General features: G+C 48.1%; 1 protein-coding gene across 8 annotated transcripts in view; it reads right to left on the bottom strand.

Annotated features, from left to right (window-relative positions):
* LOC146861800 (uncharacterized) overlaps positions 1–14,558 on the bottom strand; it is a 1,595,865-nt gene that overhangs the window by 1,265,763 nt on the left and 315,544 nt on the right. The window lies entirely within an intron of this gene.

The raw sequence follows: 14,558 nt of genomic DNA on the forward strand, positions 1-14,558 counted from the left end.
GAATATAGTATAGCTTGCTCTTGGCAAAACACCAAATCCGTAATCCACTCCTTAAACTTCGGGGCCCGCCCCCGTCCCCATCGGCAGGCCACCCTCCTCTTAGCCATCAGGAGCGCCACAGCGACATACCTCCGGTGCGCCACCTGGATTTTATCAACACATCCCAACAATGCCATCAGGGGCTCTGGCTCCACAACTGTATGCGTCATCTGGGACACTGCCTCGAATACCTGCTTCCAGTACCTCTGCACCCCCGGACACTCCCACGCCAGATGCAGAAAATCTGCCGCCGGCGCCGCACATCTGTCGCAACAGTCTGAGTCCCTTAAGTGAAAGCGGTGCAGCTTGGCCGGTGTGTAGTATAATCTGTGTAAGTATTTATAGTGTATCATGCGAAGTCTGCTACTGGCTACAACCCTCTCAGTTTGCTGGCAGCAAAATTCCCAACGATCGTCGGGGATTGCACTCCCTAACTCATGTTCCCATTGCGCCCTGGAGCCCGGATCCTCATACTCCCTCTGCATGTGGACCGTTCTGTAGATAAGTGAGACAAGTCGTGTAGTCGAGGTGCATTTGAGCATTACCTGCAGCGGGCTCAGCGTGCCTGGCTCCGCCGGGAAATCAGGTGTAAGTGTACGTATACCTTCTCTCAGCCTGACATAAAGAAATCTGTCCAGAGGGGTCTGCAGCATTCCCCGCATCAGCTGCTCGGCCGAACGGAATTTCCCTCCCTCATAAAGATCACCCCACGTCCCAATGCGTGCTCGGTCTCTGAACCTATGAAACAGCGTCTCCTGCAACAGAGGCATAGTCGGGTGGTACGTAAGCGGTAGGGCGGGCGCATACAGCATAGAAGCGCCCATCAGCCGCCCTATCCTGTGCCAGGCATCCATCGTACAAGTGACTGTTGTAGGGGTCGTGGTTCTGGGTGTCATGGGTGTAAAGATCGCGCCATCCAATGGTATCGGGTGGGCCAGCCAGTGCTCTGCAGCCACCTGAGGCATGTATCTGGGCTGTGCCACACAGCACCAAGCATAATGTGCCTGCGCACTGAGATAATACAACTCCAGATCCGGTATCCCAAACCCACCATTCACATATGGCCTCGTAAGGACCTGCCACCGCAGTCTCGGCTGTCTACCCCCCCAGACCAAGCACGTCAGCTCCGACCTAAGCGTACTAAAAAAATATCTCCCTGGATAGAAGGGGATGTTAAGAAACAGGTACAGCAGTTTGGGCAGAATCACCATTTTTATCAGCGACACCCTCCCTGCCATGGACAGCGGCAGAGCGATCCAACGTGTTACACAGTCCTTTATCCGCCCCAACGCGGTGCCGTAGTTCAATCGCATTAGTTCGTCCCTATCTCTGGTCACCCGCACCCCAAGATAGCGCAATTCATCTTCACACCATTCCAGAGGGTAGTCAAGCTCAAATTTATGGGTCGCCTCCGTCAGCGGAAACACGCACGACTTGCCCCAGTTGATGCCAATTCCAGATAACTTCTCGAACACAATAAACTCTCTCAGAACCGGATTCAGGTTCTCCTCTGGGTTCCGAACATACAACGTAATATCATCAGCGTAGAGCGAGATCAGAATCTGCCGTAGATTACACCTCAGCGCCCGTTCACGGTGATGCTGCCGCAGCCTAGCTGCCAGCGGCTCCGTCACTATTGCGAAAATCAGAGGAGAGAGAGGACACCCCTGTCTAGTACCTCTCGTAATCGATATGGGGGGCGATGTACGGCCATTAATCATCACTCTGGCTACTGGCCGAGTATATAGGAACCGAATCCAGGATTTGAACAGGGGGGGGAACCCCATGCGCCCCATCACTCCGAAAACGTAGTCCCATTCTACCGAATCGAACGCCTTTGTGGCATCTAGGAAGACCGCCGCTAGCGGCAATTCCGGGGAGACATTATTAAGGATTGCAAACACCGTTCGGAGGTTATGGGACGTAGCCCGGCCTGGCACGAAGCCCGACTGGTCCGGGAGAATCAATTTATCGAGTAGGAGACTCAAACGATTGGCAATCAACTTAGCCAGAATTTTGGCATCGCAATTCAGCAGAGAGAGCGGTCTATACGAGTCGCACAAGCGCGGCGGCTTCCCCGGCTTCAGGAGAGAGATCATGATCGCCTCCCTCATGGTCGCCGGTAGTGAGCCCCCCTCTAGCGATTCCAAATACACCTCCCGCAGTACCGGGGCCATTATATCAATGTATGCTTTATAAAACTCAATGGGAATGCCGTCCGTTCCTGCTGCTTTACCCGACTGCATACCCATAATTGCTTCTCGCACTTCATCCAATTCAAAGGGCATACACAAAAATTCTCTCTGTCTATCGCTTAGCCAACCCAACGCGACCTCTCCCAGGAACCCCTCCATATCCAACTCATCATTTCTGCGGGAGGTGTACAATTGTTTATAGTGCCGTGTGAATACCTTAAGTATAGAAGCAGAGTCTCTGGAGAGCTCACCCCCCTCAGCCTCCACTTCAAGGATACAGTCGGAGCCTCTGGGCGTCCTGATCAGGGTTGCCAATATTTTCCCTGGCCTCTCACCCTCCCCGTAGCCCCAGGCCTTCCAGTACTTCCCTCGAAAGCGCGTTTCCCTCTCCGCCGTGGATATATATTCCGTAAGCTTGTCCCGGAACCACACCTGCACCTCGCCCGACTCTGCCCGCGCCATCTCATTTTCCAATTCGCGTAGCTCCCCCTCCAGCCGTCCCAGCGTACGGAGTATATCACGGAGCACACCATGCCCCTTTGATATACAAATCCCTCGGATCGTCACCTTAAAGGCCTCCCATATAATCTCCACACTATCCACCGAACCTTTATTGCGCCTAAAAAAGTCCTGCACCTCCTCACCCAACTCTTCTCGGAACACCTCGTCAAGTAAAATAGAGGCCTGCATCCTCCAGCCACTCCGCGGCACCTGCAAGTCCGGCGACGACATCGTAAGTTTAACTGGGGTATGATCCGAATACGTTCTCGCCAGGTGGTGTACGTGGGTTATCGCTGGCCCCAAGCTCCTAGATACCAACCAATAATCTATCCGCGACCAAGAGTTCGTACGGGAGGTGAAATGCGACCCCTCCCTCAATGTGGGATGTAACTGTCGCCAGGCGTCCAAAAGTTGGAACGTTTTCATAGTGTCCTCAATCACTCCAGCCGCTCTTGTAAAGTGGTGCGGAGCAGGGTGAGATCTATCTGCGCTCGGGCAATATGTGACATTAAAGTCCCCTCCCCATATTACTTGCTGGGAGTCTACCTCCAAAATCTTAGTCCATAAGGATGAAAAAAACTCGGGGTCATCTACATTAGGCCCATAGCAGCATGCCAGGGTTACAAGTTCAAGTTCAAATGATCTTTATTCGGAATGAATACATCCATAAAAGTACATACAGGTTAAAACACATAAAAACATATATAAAAAATTTTAAAAACAAAATTTTCAATTGGGTTTGAGCAGCATATATAACATAAGGTGCAGAGTACATAGTAAGGATATACATAGTCTATTCAAGAACAAGATTTCCAATTGGGTTTAGCAGCATATATAGCGTAAAGTGCAAGGTGCATAATAAGGATATACATGGTCTATTAATATATAGAGTTGTAGATTCCGCCTTATCCACTTCCATAATAATCATACAGATCCAAACACACATATAATTGATTCTATATACAATTTATATCAAAATGATAAGGTGCAATGTACATTCAGTAACCGTTATGTGTGTTCCATGCTTGCCCTAGATCTTACACAGATTTTTATAAAGCAATTTACCACATGTATAACCTCGTCTGTTGGCAACATTTGTAAGAATCTCAATGCCAGATTAAAGTCCCTTAAGTTATATTTACGAAAAATCGGCATTAGATATTGACGGGTATACAGCTTATAATGGCCACAGAAGAAAAAGAAGTGCAACAAACTTTGTTTTCCCCCCTCTGGACAAGGGCAATCCAGCTCTTCTAAACTTTTATTATAGCCAAGGGGGAAGCTTAGTAAATTGACAATACTTCCTTCCCGGAACCTAAATAAAAGGCTCCGGTTCCATCTTCCAATTGGAATCGACAGGTATCTACAGGGCTTGTTTAGGTTATCATTGTCTGGATCAGTTAGTGGCAGATATTTAATAACAACAGGTTTTACCAATTCGGATCTCCTTCGTTCCTCCTTATATAAATCAAACAGTGCCCGTTTTACACCGTTCTTGTGAGAAGGGGCAATGATATTAGGGGCGCTGAACAGAAGACCATGTCCCACACTCAACAGGCTGTTGTTAACTGCATTTAACCAGGGTATAAGGTGGGAGCTTTCATGTAGTAAACAATCAGATATTATGCTGCGTGTTAAAGATGCAGCTGGGTTAGACCATATTTTTATCCAGAAAAGCGCAGGCCTTGACCTAATAAAATCAGCAATATATGGCAGCCTAAGTTCATTATGACAGATAAATGTGGGCGCACAGGGAACTCCCCCCAGTACCTTTCTACAAAATCTATTTTCCTCCAATTGGACAGAAGTGCTGTTACAATAACCCCACACTTCTGCTCCATATGTACCAGTTGGGTGGCATTGGGTACGATAAATATTAAGCAGGGGGGAAATAACATCGGCCATTTTGGGTTGTCGGAGAGATAAAATTGAATTAATCGATTTACCAATTTTATTTCTCGCATAGGCAGCATGTGGCTGCCATGAGCCTGTGTTAGAGAATAATAACCCTAAATAAGGGAAGGTGCTGGTGCATTTTAATATATTGTCCCCTGATTTTATCGAAGTGATGTTATACTTTTTAGGTCCACAGTTCATAATGAAAGATTTTTTAAAATTAGTACTTAGGCCCAAATCAGACATAAAAGCAACAAACCCAGTGATTAAAATGCGTAGAGCATTCGGAGTACGCCCCATTAATACTGCGTCATCCGCATAAAGTAGGGTAGAAATGGGGGAACCATTTATAATTGGTACATCCTTAGTGTTCATGCTCAGAGAGCGGCTCAACCCGTTAATGTACAAAATAAAAAGCAGAGGGGCGAGTACGCAGCCCTGTCTAACTCCTCTGCTAATAAAAATATCATCAGATAATTCGCCATCATTATTAATACGTACTCTCGCCTTTAGATCCCTATGTAAATAGGAAAGAAAATATACCAGTGAGCTATCCAAACCATAATCAAGCAAAAGTGACCACAACCTAGAACGATTAACAAAATCAAATGCGGAACTCAGATCCATAAAACCTAAATAAAGCGGGGACTTTTTAACAATAGTATATTTAGCCATAATCAAGTTCAGATTAAGGCATTGTTCAATTGTACCCACATGGCTTCTGAATCCCAGTTGACTGCAATGTAAAACATTATTATCCTCAGCCCAATTTCGTATTCTTTTCAAAATTATCCTTCCGAGAACTTTTAACGTATTATCGATCAGTGAAATCGGACGATAACAGGCAGGATCCGACCTGTCACCTTTTTTGAATATCGGTACGATTACACTGTTCGACCAGGAGTCGGGAATTGAGCTGTCAGCCAAATTATTGAATAGGTTACATAATAAGGGGGCCCAAAAATTTATTTCGGATTTAATCTGGTCGATAGAAAGACCATCCGGGCCTGGGGCTTTATTACTGGTGCTCTCAAGTATAGCGTCCTCCACCTCGGGTACTAAAAAATTAAATCGGTCAACAGTGTTAAATGAGGGGGCAATATCTTGGGAAGAGGGTAATATAGCATAGATTTTAGAAAAATGCTCTACCCACGCTTCACCAGTTATATTGCAATTGATTGGTTTGATATTCGAACCAAAAGATCTAAGGGACTTGACTTCTTTCCAGAAACCTGTCGTGTCCTTTAGTGAGGCAAAGCGCGTGAGAGATTCCCAGTGATTAATCACTAGGGCCTCGGATCTAATACGTAACACGAGTTTATATTTTGATCTTAATTCTCTCACTAGTTGATCGTCCCTAGGATTGATTTTTAAGGCAGCCCTCAGGTCCCTATTGGCCTTAGAGCAGGAGGAGTCAAACCAGCGGGAGCCACGATCTATATTAGGCCTAGCTGGTTTAGAGGATTCTCTTTTAATAGCCCCACAGAGATTACCAAAAGCAATAACCACATCATCGCCTGGGCTAATATGCGACAGACAGGTCTCTACTATCATAGGGTGCTTTTTGATTACTCTAGCTAGAATATCTTTATTATCCACCCCTTTCCACATTAATCTTAATCTATCAGTGGATAAGTCCAAATTTTGTTCCCCCAACTCTGCTCTCAGTGTAACCTTCGTGGTCTGTGGGTTATCTAAGTATATTCTAAGCGGATAGTGATCACTATATGCGGAACAGATTACTTCTGCTTTTAAAATTATATCACACAGTGTGGGACAGATAAATATATAATCTATCGTAGACGCACAACCCTGGCCTATATATGTAGGTGTTAATATATTGTTTACACTAGAACCAGCAGTTTCCATTGCATTTACTAAATCACGGGAGGCTAGATGATTTTTCAACTCTTCACCGTTTCTACATGGAGGACTATTACGGTACAGGTGAGCATTAAAATCCCCTCCGATGCAGATGCCATCAAAGAACCCATACTTCTGCCCCTCCATGATTTCGTCAATAAAATTAAACAATGATAAGAAATTGTCATTGGGACGAGTAACAAAATCATTATTATAAAAATTGATTAAACATAATTTCATCCTGTTAATGTACTTCATAGCCATAAAACATTTACCCGGGGTAGGGATCAATTTTGTTTGTACCCCGGATTTAATTTTAGTCCAAATAGATAAACCCCCACTGGGGCGACCCATAGTTGAAACAGAAGCCTTTAGATTATAACAACAAAAACCCTCCATTGTAGGTGTAGTTGTACACCAAGTCTCTTGTAGCATCAGTATGTCACAGTTATTTTTAACCCATTCTAGCCATTCTTTAATTTTCATTTTAGTATTAAGTCCCGCTATATTCCAACTTACAAAAGATAGTTCGGATACCTGGGACAATAGACTTTGGTTTGTGGGTTTTTCTCTCTCTACAGTCCAAGACAAAGGTTGTGGGACTTCCAAAGTTTCGGTGGTTGTTGCCATTGATGAAGAATCGGCTGAATTAATCAATAAGGGTCAGTCTAACGTGTCCAAATCTGACAAAGGGGCAAATCTGTTAAACATATTGAGTGGAGGTAAAGTTGGCTGGAATTGCGTGAAGGGTGGCTGGAAATGCATTGATGGTAATTGAAATTGCATTAAGGGTGGCCGTGATTGCATTGTGGGTTGTCTGTAAAAGTAACTCAAAGGTAACATAGTTACAACTGTAGAAATGGCAAAGCCGTTACCATTCCTGTTGAGTAAAAATCTTACGGTACCAGGGTTTTTAAAATTGAGAACAATACAGTCACCTTCCTTATCTTTAATTAAAGGGCTAACCCAGGACACCCTACGAGCCGATAGAATCTCTCTGGAAATATCAAATCCAACACCTTTATGCTTAGTTAGCCAGTCTATGCATTTATTTTGCAGTTGCACCCATGATTCCCCCTGTTCCTCCCTCAACGGTGGTACTCCTGCAAGAACTAGAACATAGGGCCCTTGGTGTTTAAAAGGCTTGCTTGTCCCTGCATGCCCGATACCTTTATTGTTATCAGCAGTTGGTCTTGTTGCTGTTATAGGGTAGATAGAACCGTTTTTGAGGTTACTGGCCTTTTTATTAGTACTAACAGAAGGGGCAGTTTGTCTAGGTGCAGGCGTTGGGGTAGATTTGGGAGGTAAGTTGGATTTTGTCACGTTCTTCCCTCCATTAGCAGATCGGGGTAATGCAGGTGAAGGGGCTGATGTTCCAGGAATACTCATGCCACCGCCCAGTAAGATGGGAACTTCCTGTTTCTTTCGTGACAGAGTGTTGCTTACGGATTCAAGTTGTTTTACAAGACGGTCAGCTCTGATTTGATCCAGGATGACCGACCCCTTTCTTTTTGCTTCTTCGTTTCTGACCAGGTTGTCTAATCTATCAAGTCTTTTAAAAACGTTATTAAACTGGTTGATCATTTGCTTCTCTAGTCGATTAAAAATAGTATCCACTATAGTATCTATAAGGTTCCCATTCTGTTTCGTGAGATGATAATTATCTCCCATTAGTGTTGTTTGGGTCCATATAGTGTTAGAGGTCCCACTTGAGTCAGTGGTGGTTGCGGTAGGAGTATCATCATCCGCAACCACAATATCTTTGTCCACAACATGAGCAATTTGTGCCTCAGTGAATTTTTGTTTATTCCACAGACTCTGAGGCGTAGGCTGATTCTTGCTCGTTGGGAGTCTTTTCCTTTTATTGGCACTAGATTTGGTAGTACCCCTTTTGCGTTTTTCCCCTCCCTGTTTATTGCTAGTTTCAGTAGGTCCCAGGGTAATAACATCATCCTGGGAAGCAATTGTAATAGTTGGAGCAGTCTCAGACAACAGGGATACGTGGGATGGTGGTACCAATACCGGTTTTGTAATTACAACAGCTGGTGATAGAGGAATCCCAGGGCTATTTGACAATGATGTCGACTGGATAATGTTGTTAGAACAGCTCATGGACATTCTTCTTTCAGTGTCAGCTATTTCACTTGATACCAAGTTCAGTGCATTTTCAAGTAGGGACTCAAATGTGGCAGGGGGGAACGGGAAATCGTCCTGTGTGATACCAGCATTTACAGACTCCATATTTAGAAGGTTGTTTAAACTCACCAAAGACGAGAAGGAGATGGTAGAGCGGTGGCCCAGCCCGGCCTCCTTCGGCCCCGGACGGCCCGCCCTCTGCCCGGGCTCAGCCCGGCGCCACCCGCGCGCGTCCCGCGACGCGGAGGAAGGCGCGTGTTTTTAAAGCGCCTCCGGGCGCGTCGGCGGCGTCAGCGGCCGCAGGGGTGCTTGGGGGCTGTAGACTCCCCCCGCTCTCGACCGCAAGTATGGTGATGGCGGCGGCGGGGGAGACGAACAGCAAGGAGTGCCCAGAACAGCAGCGCCAGCAGCGCTGGCGTAGAGATGGCGTGAGCGGTTCCCTCAGCAGGTAACAGGGTCCGTCAATTCCCCCGCTCCTCCGTGGAAGGCGCATGTTTTTAAAGCGCCTCCGGGCGCGTCGGCGGCGTCAGCGGCCGCAGGGGTGCTTGGGGGCTGTTGTCTCCCCCCGCTCTCGACCGCAAGTATGGTGATGGCGGCGGCGGGGGAGACGAACAGCAAGGAGTGCCCAGAACAGCAGCGCCAGCAGCGCTGGCGTAGAGATGGCGTGAGCGGTTCCCTCAGCAGGTAACAGGGTCCGTCAATTCCTGACTGATACTGTTTGTCATTGCTCAGGGAACTAACCTTTGATTTGATTTTAGCAATTGCTTGCAATTGCACTCAACAGCGTGGGGTGGTGGCTGTTTATATTTCCCTTTGATGCAAATTTTATGGATTGTTTGTTAAGACCTAAACCCATCAGACTTTGCGCAGTAGAAACCTCACTACCCATCTATAGAAATCAACAACTGTGCCATGTTGACTCAGAACTGCAGTCTCTTCCATGCCAGATGTCCAACAAGACTCAGAAACCCAGAGCAGTGAAGGAAACACTGCAACCTGCTTAATGGGCAGACACATGCACAGGAGGCTTCTTCGGCGCCATCTCAATGCTTCCAGAAAGAGACAGTCTGGTAACTTGTAACACTTACAGTTGTTAGAGATACATTGGCTTTTTCGGTGACTTAGAGGCCTCAAAGTTGGCAGTCCAACACCGGTGAGAGTGCCGAATCTGTTTAACGAGGTTCGAGCGAGTACGCTCCGTTGATTCCCATGCGCTATCCAGGGTTACCGAGGTGGACCCTAATCGACCCCACACGAGACAAAAGCGGCCCTGTGGATCCACCAGCTGTCCCCCGACCTGGAAAGGCACTTGTTTCTTTATTAATACGGCTGTGCCCCGTGCATATGAAGAGTATGAGGAGAAGACTCTGTGAGCCGCCCATGTGTTAGCGAATCGACTCTGACCCAGGGGGGAGAAATGCGTTTCCTGCAACATAGCAATATGCGTGTGGTGCCTGTCCAAGTATGCTAGCACTTGCCTCCGCTTGAGCGCATCTCCCAGACCCCTAACATTCCATGTAAGTACATTCAAATTATTAGCTCCTCCCTCAGCCATACCTCGCAGTGGTGTTTGCTCCCAGTGTAATCTACCATCCCACTACTACCTACGCTAGGTGTCCTGCATACCCGTGAATGATGCCATTGAAAATGCCCCTTATTCCATCCATTAGAATGCCCCTCCTCACCAAAAAGAGAGTAAAACCTGCTTAACTTTCCAACCCCCACAATTAACCCTCCCCCCACCCACTGGAGTACCCCCAACTTGCCAGCGAAGTGATCCCTCCCTATCCCTCCCATCCTCCACAACTTAACCAGTGTTAGTGCAGTACTCCCGCGTTTCGCGTGAGAGTGTAACCTGGGGTAATACCCGCTGGGGGGCCGCAATAGGCGGGCACACGAATTCCTCCTACCCCTCCAAGCACTCCGCCCGACGGCAGAATCCCAGGGAGCTAGAGGTTCCCGAAGGGGTCATATAACAGTCCGCAGCCCTCCGTCAGACATCCCCGCCCGCCATCCCGCCCCAGTCCCAGAACCTTATTGTATCAACGTTCGTGCAGCGTCCACTCCCCGCAGCTAGCCAAGACATCAGGCCAGTGGTCAGGCCTCATCGTCGCTGCGCCTGTTCGCCTCTCCTTGCTGCGTAGGACCCCGACCGTCTCCTCCGCGCCCCGAGGTCTTCACCCTCTTGAGGAAGTCCTCCACCTGGGTTGGTGAAGTGAAGAAATGTTGCTTACCCTGATGTGTGATTCGGAGCTTCGCCGGATATAACAGTGCATAGTCAATGTGCGCTCTCCGAAGCTTAGCCTTCACGTCCATAAACTTGCGACGTTCCTCCTGCACCATGGGCGTGAAGTCGGGGAAGAGCGTAAAAGAGTTGCCTTCAAATGACAGGGAGCGCTGCCCCCTCGCAACCCTCAAGGCCGCGTCCCTGTCCCTGTAATTTAGCAGTCTCGCTATGATAGGGCGGGGGGTCGCCCCCGGCTGCGGTCTGGGCCCTAATGATCGGTGGGCTCTCTCCACTATAAATTGACTCGACAGCGCATCTTTCCCTATAGCAGCCAGCAACATCCGTTCAACATATAGTTCCATCTTCCCGGTGTTGGTGGATTCCGGAATATCTAAAATACGGAAGTTATTGCGCCGACTGCGCGCTTCTAAGTCCTCGTTCTTCGCAGCGATGACGCGCAGGAGGTTGTCCATTCGCGCGAATTGCGTGCTATGCTTTGCGGTAGTATCCTCCATTGACGAAATGCGCTGCTCAGCCTCCTGGATTCTGGTCTCGTGCCCCTCCAACTTGTGAACTATAGTATCCATCCTGGCCGACATATGTTCCACCTTCTCCACCACAGTGGCAAACCCGTGCCGGATTTCCTGCAGTATGCTTTGAGTATCTGCAGTCGGGATTGCGCCTTTCTCTTGCACCTCCTGCTGACTCCTCGGGGGCTGCCCGGTCTGACCTGATGGGCCAATGCGCTTCGGCGCCTCGAAGCTCAATTTTGACTGCTTAGTGTCCGTTTTGCCCATATTGCCTCTATCAATCCTCTGCAATTGGGGAGAAACACCACACTCCCTGCACCTCCGGCGTGTTGGACTCAGTGGCGCCCGCCCCACGACCCCCTAGGTCTACTGTCCAGCTCTCCGGCAGCTACCACCCCTGTGGCTCCCCACTTCTCACTGTGTCCGAGGTCTCAGAGCTTCTCCCTGGGGGGGTGGTCTACCAGCTCCACCAGACGCGATCCATCTCCTGTGTCGTGGCCGGTCGCGGCTGCACACCTCTCTCCTCGCCGTGCACCGCTGTTCACCCCGCACGACGATATCAGGGGAGCGAGGTGGCAGCGCCCGCACTCCAAGCTCTGCCCTGGCCGGGGTCCCGGTCAATGCGCTGTGAGCCGCCTCCTGCCGTCCGCCACAGTAGACCATGGTCTTGGTGGTGGCCGCGTTTCCCCGCGGCAAGTGCAGTCTGTTATAGGGCCCAGTGCGTGCGCCCTCCCAGCTCCCTACCGTTGCATTCCACCGCACTCAATATAAAGGAGTCGCCAGCAGGCTCCACCGGTCAGGCCGATCTCAGGCCCCTCACGCCGTCCGCGTCTCCCCCGAAGCCGCCGTCAGCTTCCTGTACGCTACTCGCCCCCAATGCTCCTCCTGGGTGCTGCCGTCAGTGGCCGTCCCGGTGCTGCTCCGGCCGACTCCGCACCACTCCAGCCGCAATCTCCGCTGTGTTTAGGGGCCCAACCGGGTCCCTCGTGCAGCCCTCCTATGTCCGGTGGGACCGCTCCCTCCTCCACCTCTGGGCGCAGATTGTGGCCTGGCGTCTCGTGGCGAGCCGCGCTCTCTCGCAGTCGCGGCCGCTGCCTCCAGCTGTCACCCTGCTCCGCTGTCACCTCCCGGTCGCACCTGCTCCGTCAGATTTCTCCGGCGCACGACCTCCAATCCAGCCCAAACTACGAGCGAGTGTGCCCCACACTTCTGGGAGTCCAGGGGGACTGGCCCCGACCACGTCCTCGGTGCTGAGGAAGGATTACTGTAGGATATTTCCTTCGGAAAACGGGAGCCTCGCTACAGCGCGGCCATTCCGTCCGTGCGCCACCTAGCGCCCCCCCAGCCTTATCTAAAGTTTCCTATGGAAAATGCATTGAGAAAACACTTTAGTTTCCTATGGAAAATGCATTGAGAAAATACTTTTTCGGACCCCCTTTTTTCTCTGCCCCCCCCCTTGACCAATCACCTTGTAATATGTCTTTGCAGCTGGATGGCTCCGGTTGTGGGTGCAAATATCTAGCAATAAACTTGCTTTCAATCAACAACCAACCTTGTACGTCCTCAATACACCCCTAAACTTTCAAGATACGAGCTGATGAAAAAAGAGAAACTTTTTGGAAAATTTAGTAAAGATTCATCAAACGACGCCAAAGCTATCAGCACATGGAGGGCTCCAGGAGGGGGGCTGTTCAACCCCCCTCCCAACATGAGTGAAGCCCCAGGTCTGCAGGAACCCCAGCGGGCCTCCGCAGCTCCAGCGAGCCCCCGCTATTATTTTTTAAGAAATGCCCCCAGGACCTAGCCCACCCCTGGATCTCATTAAAATAAAATGCGGGAACCCCCCGACCCTAGCGCAAATTGCGCCGATATATATATAGAGAGAGATTTTTAAAATGCTTTCTTTGGCCCTGAGGGTCCTTCTGGGACCCCCTGAACAGGCCTACGGGGTCAGGGTGTTTCTACCCTGCCCCCTTCTCTTGTTTTATACCTTTGTTTCTCTGTTTTCTGGTGACTCGCTTTTACTGAGTCACAAGATGGATGCCAAAACTTTCTGGTTTGGAGTGTTGGCAGCCAATCACAGTGAAGCTCGTGCTCGGGACTTAGGCTCCACCCAGATATCAAAACTTTTATTTTTCTAATTTCTCAGTAAATTTTGAAAAGATTTACACCATTTAAAAAAAAGGTTGCTTTCTGATCCAAGCACTACCTTTTTGCCAAATTTGGGGTAATTCCGTTCAGTAGTTTCGACTCTAGCCTTGCACAAAGTTTCCTATGGAAAATTTATTTTTTGACTCTTATTTTTGAATTTCTCAAAAACTACTGAACGGATTTACACCATTTAAAAGAAAGGTCGCTTTCTGAACCAAGCTCTACCTTCCTGACAAATTTGGGGTAATGCCATTCAGCAGTTCGGGCTGTAGCTTGTCGCAAAATTTCCTATGGAGAAAACGTGTTTTGGGACCCCCCCTTTTTTCTCAGCCCCTGCTTCACGAATCACCCCCAAATTTTCAGGCTAGGAGCTGACCTGGATAGACGTTTTTTTGGGAGAATGTCGCAAAGATTTGTCAAACGACGCCAAAGTTATTAGCAAATCAAAAAAATGCTTTTCCTATGGAAACTAGGTTGTAGCTATAACTACCTACTGGCGACTGCCAGTAGGTAATATGTAATATGTATATATATTTTTGAAATGTCATTTTTGATGTCATCAGTGATGTCATCAGTGATGTCACTGACCATGTCATGAATGATGCAATATGTGACATCATCAGCAGTGCATTGCGGGCGCACGAGTTATAGTTAGCAGAACTAACTATAACAGAGGAATTTCTATGGTTTTGTACGAGTGAAATGGCCAGCTAACTATAACAGCCCTGAAACCTATGTTTTTTTCTGTGAATTTCTAAGGTTTTTTAAATGCTAATTTCTAACTATAACGTCTCTGAAACATATGGTTTTTTTCAGTGAATTTCAAAGCTTTTTTAAATGCTAATTTCTAACTATACCGTCTCTGAAACCTATGTTTTTTTTCACTGAATTTCAAAGGTTTTTTAAATGCTAATTTTTAAGTGTGATAGTAGTTATACCTATTTTTTTGTACTGATTTTCTACAGTTTGTTAACTGTTTATTTATAAATATTTTATTCATTAAATAACATTATATTTTTT

The sequence above is a fragment of the Triturus cristatus genome, chromosome 2_2, assembly GCF_964204655.1.
Source record: "Triturus cristatus chromosome 2_2, aTriCri1.1, whole genome shotgun sequence".
Lineage (NCBI taxonomy): Eukaryota > Metazoa > Chordata > Amphibia > Caudata > Salamandridae > Triturus > Triturus cristatus.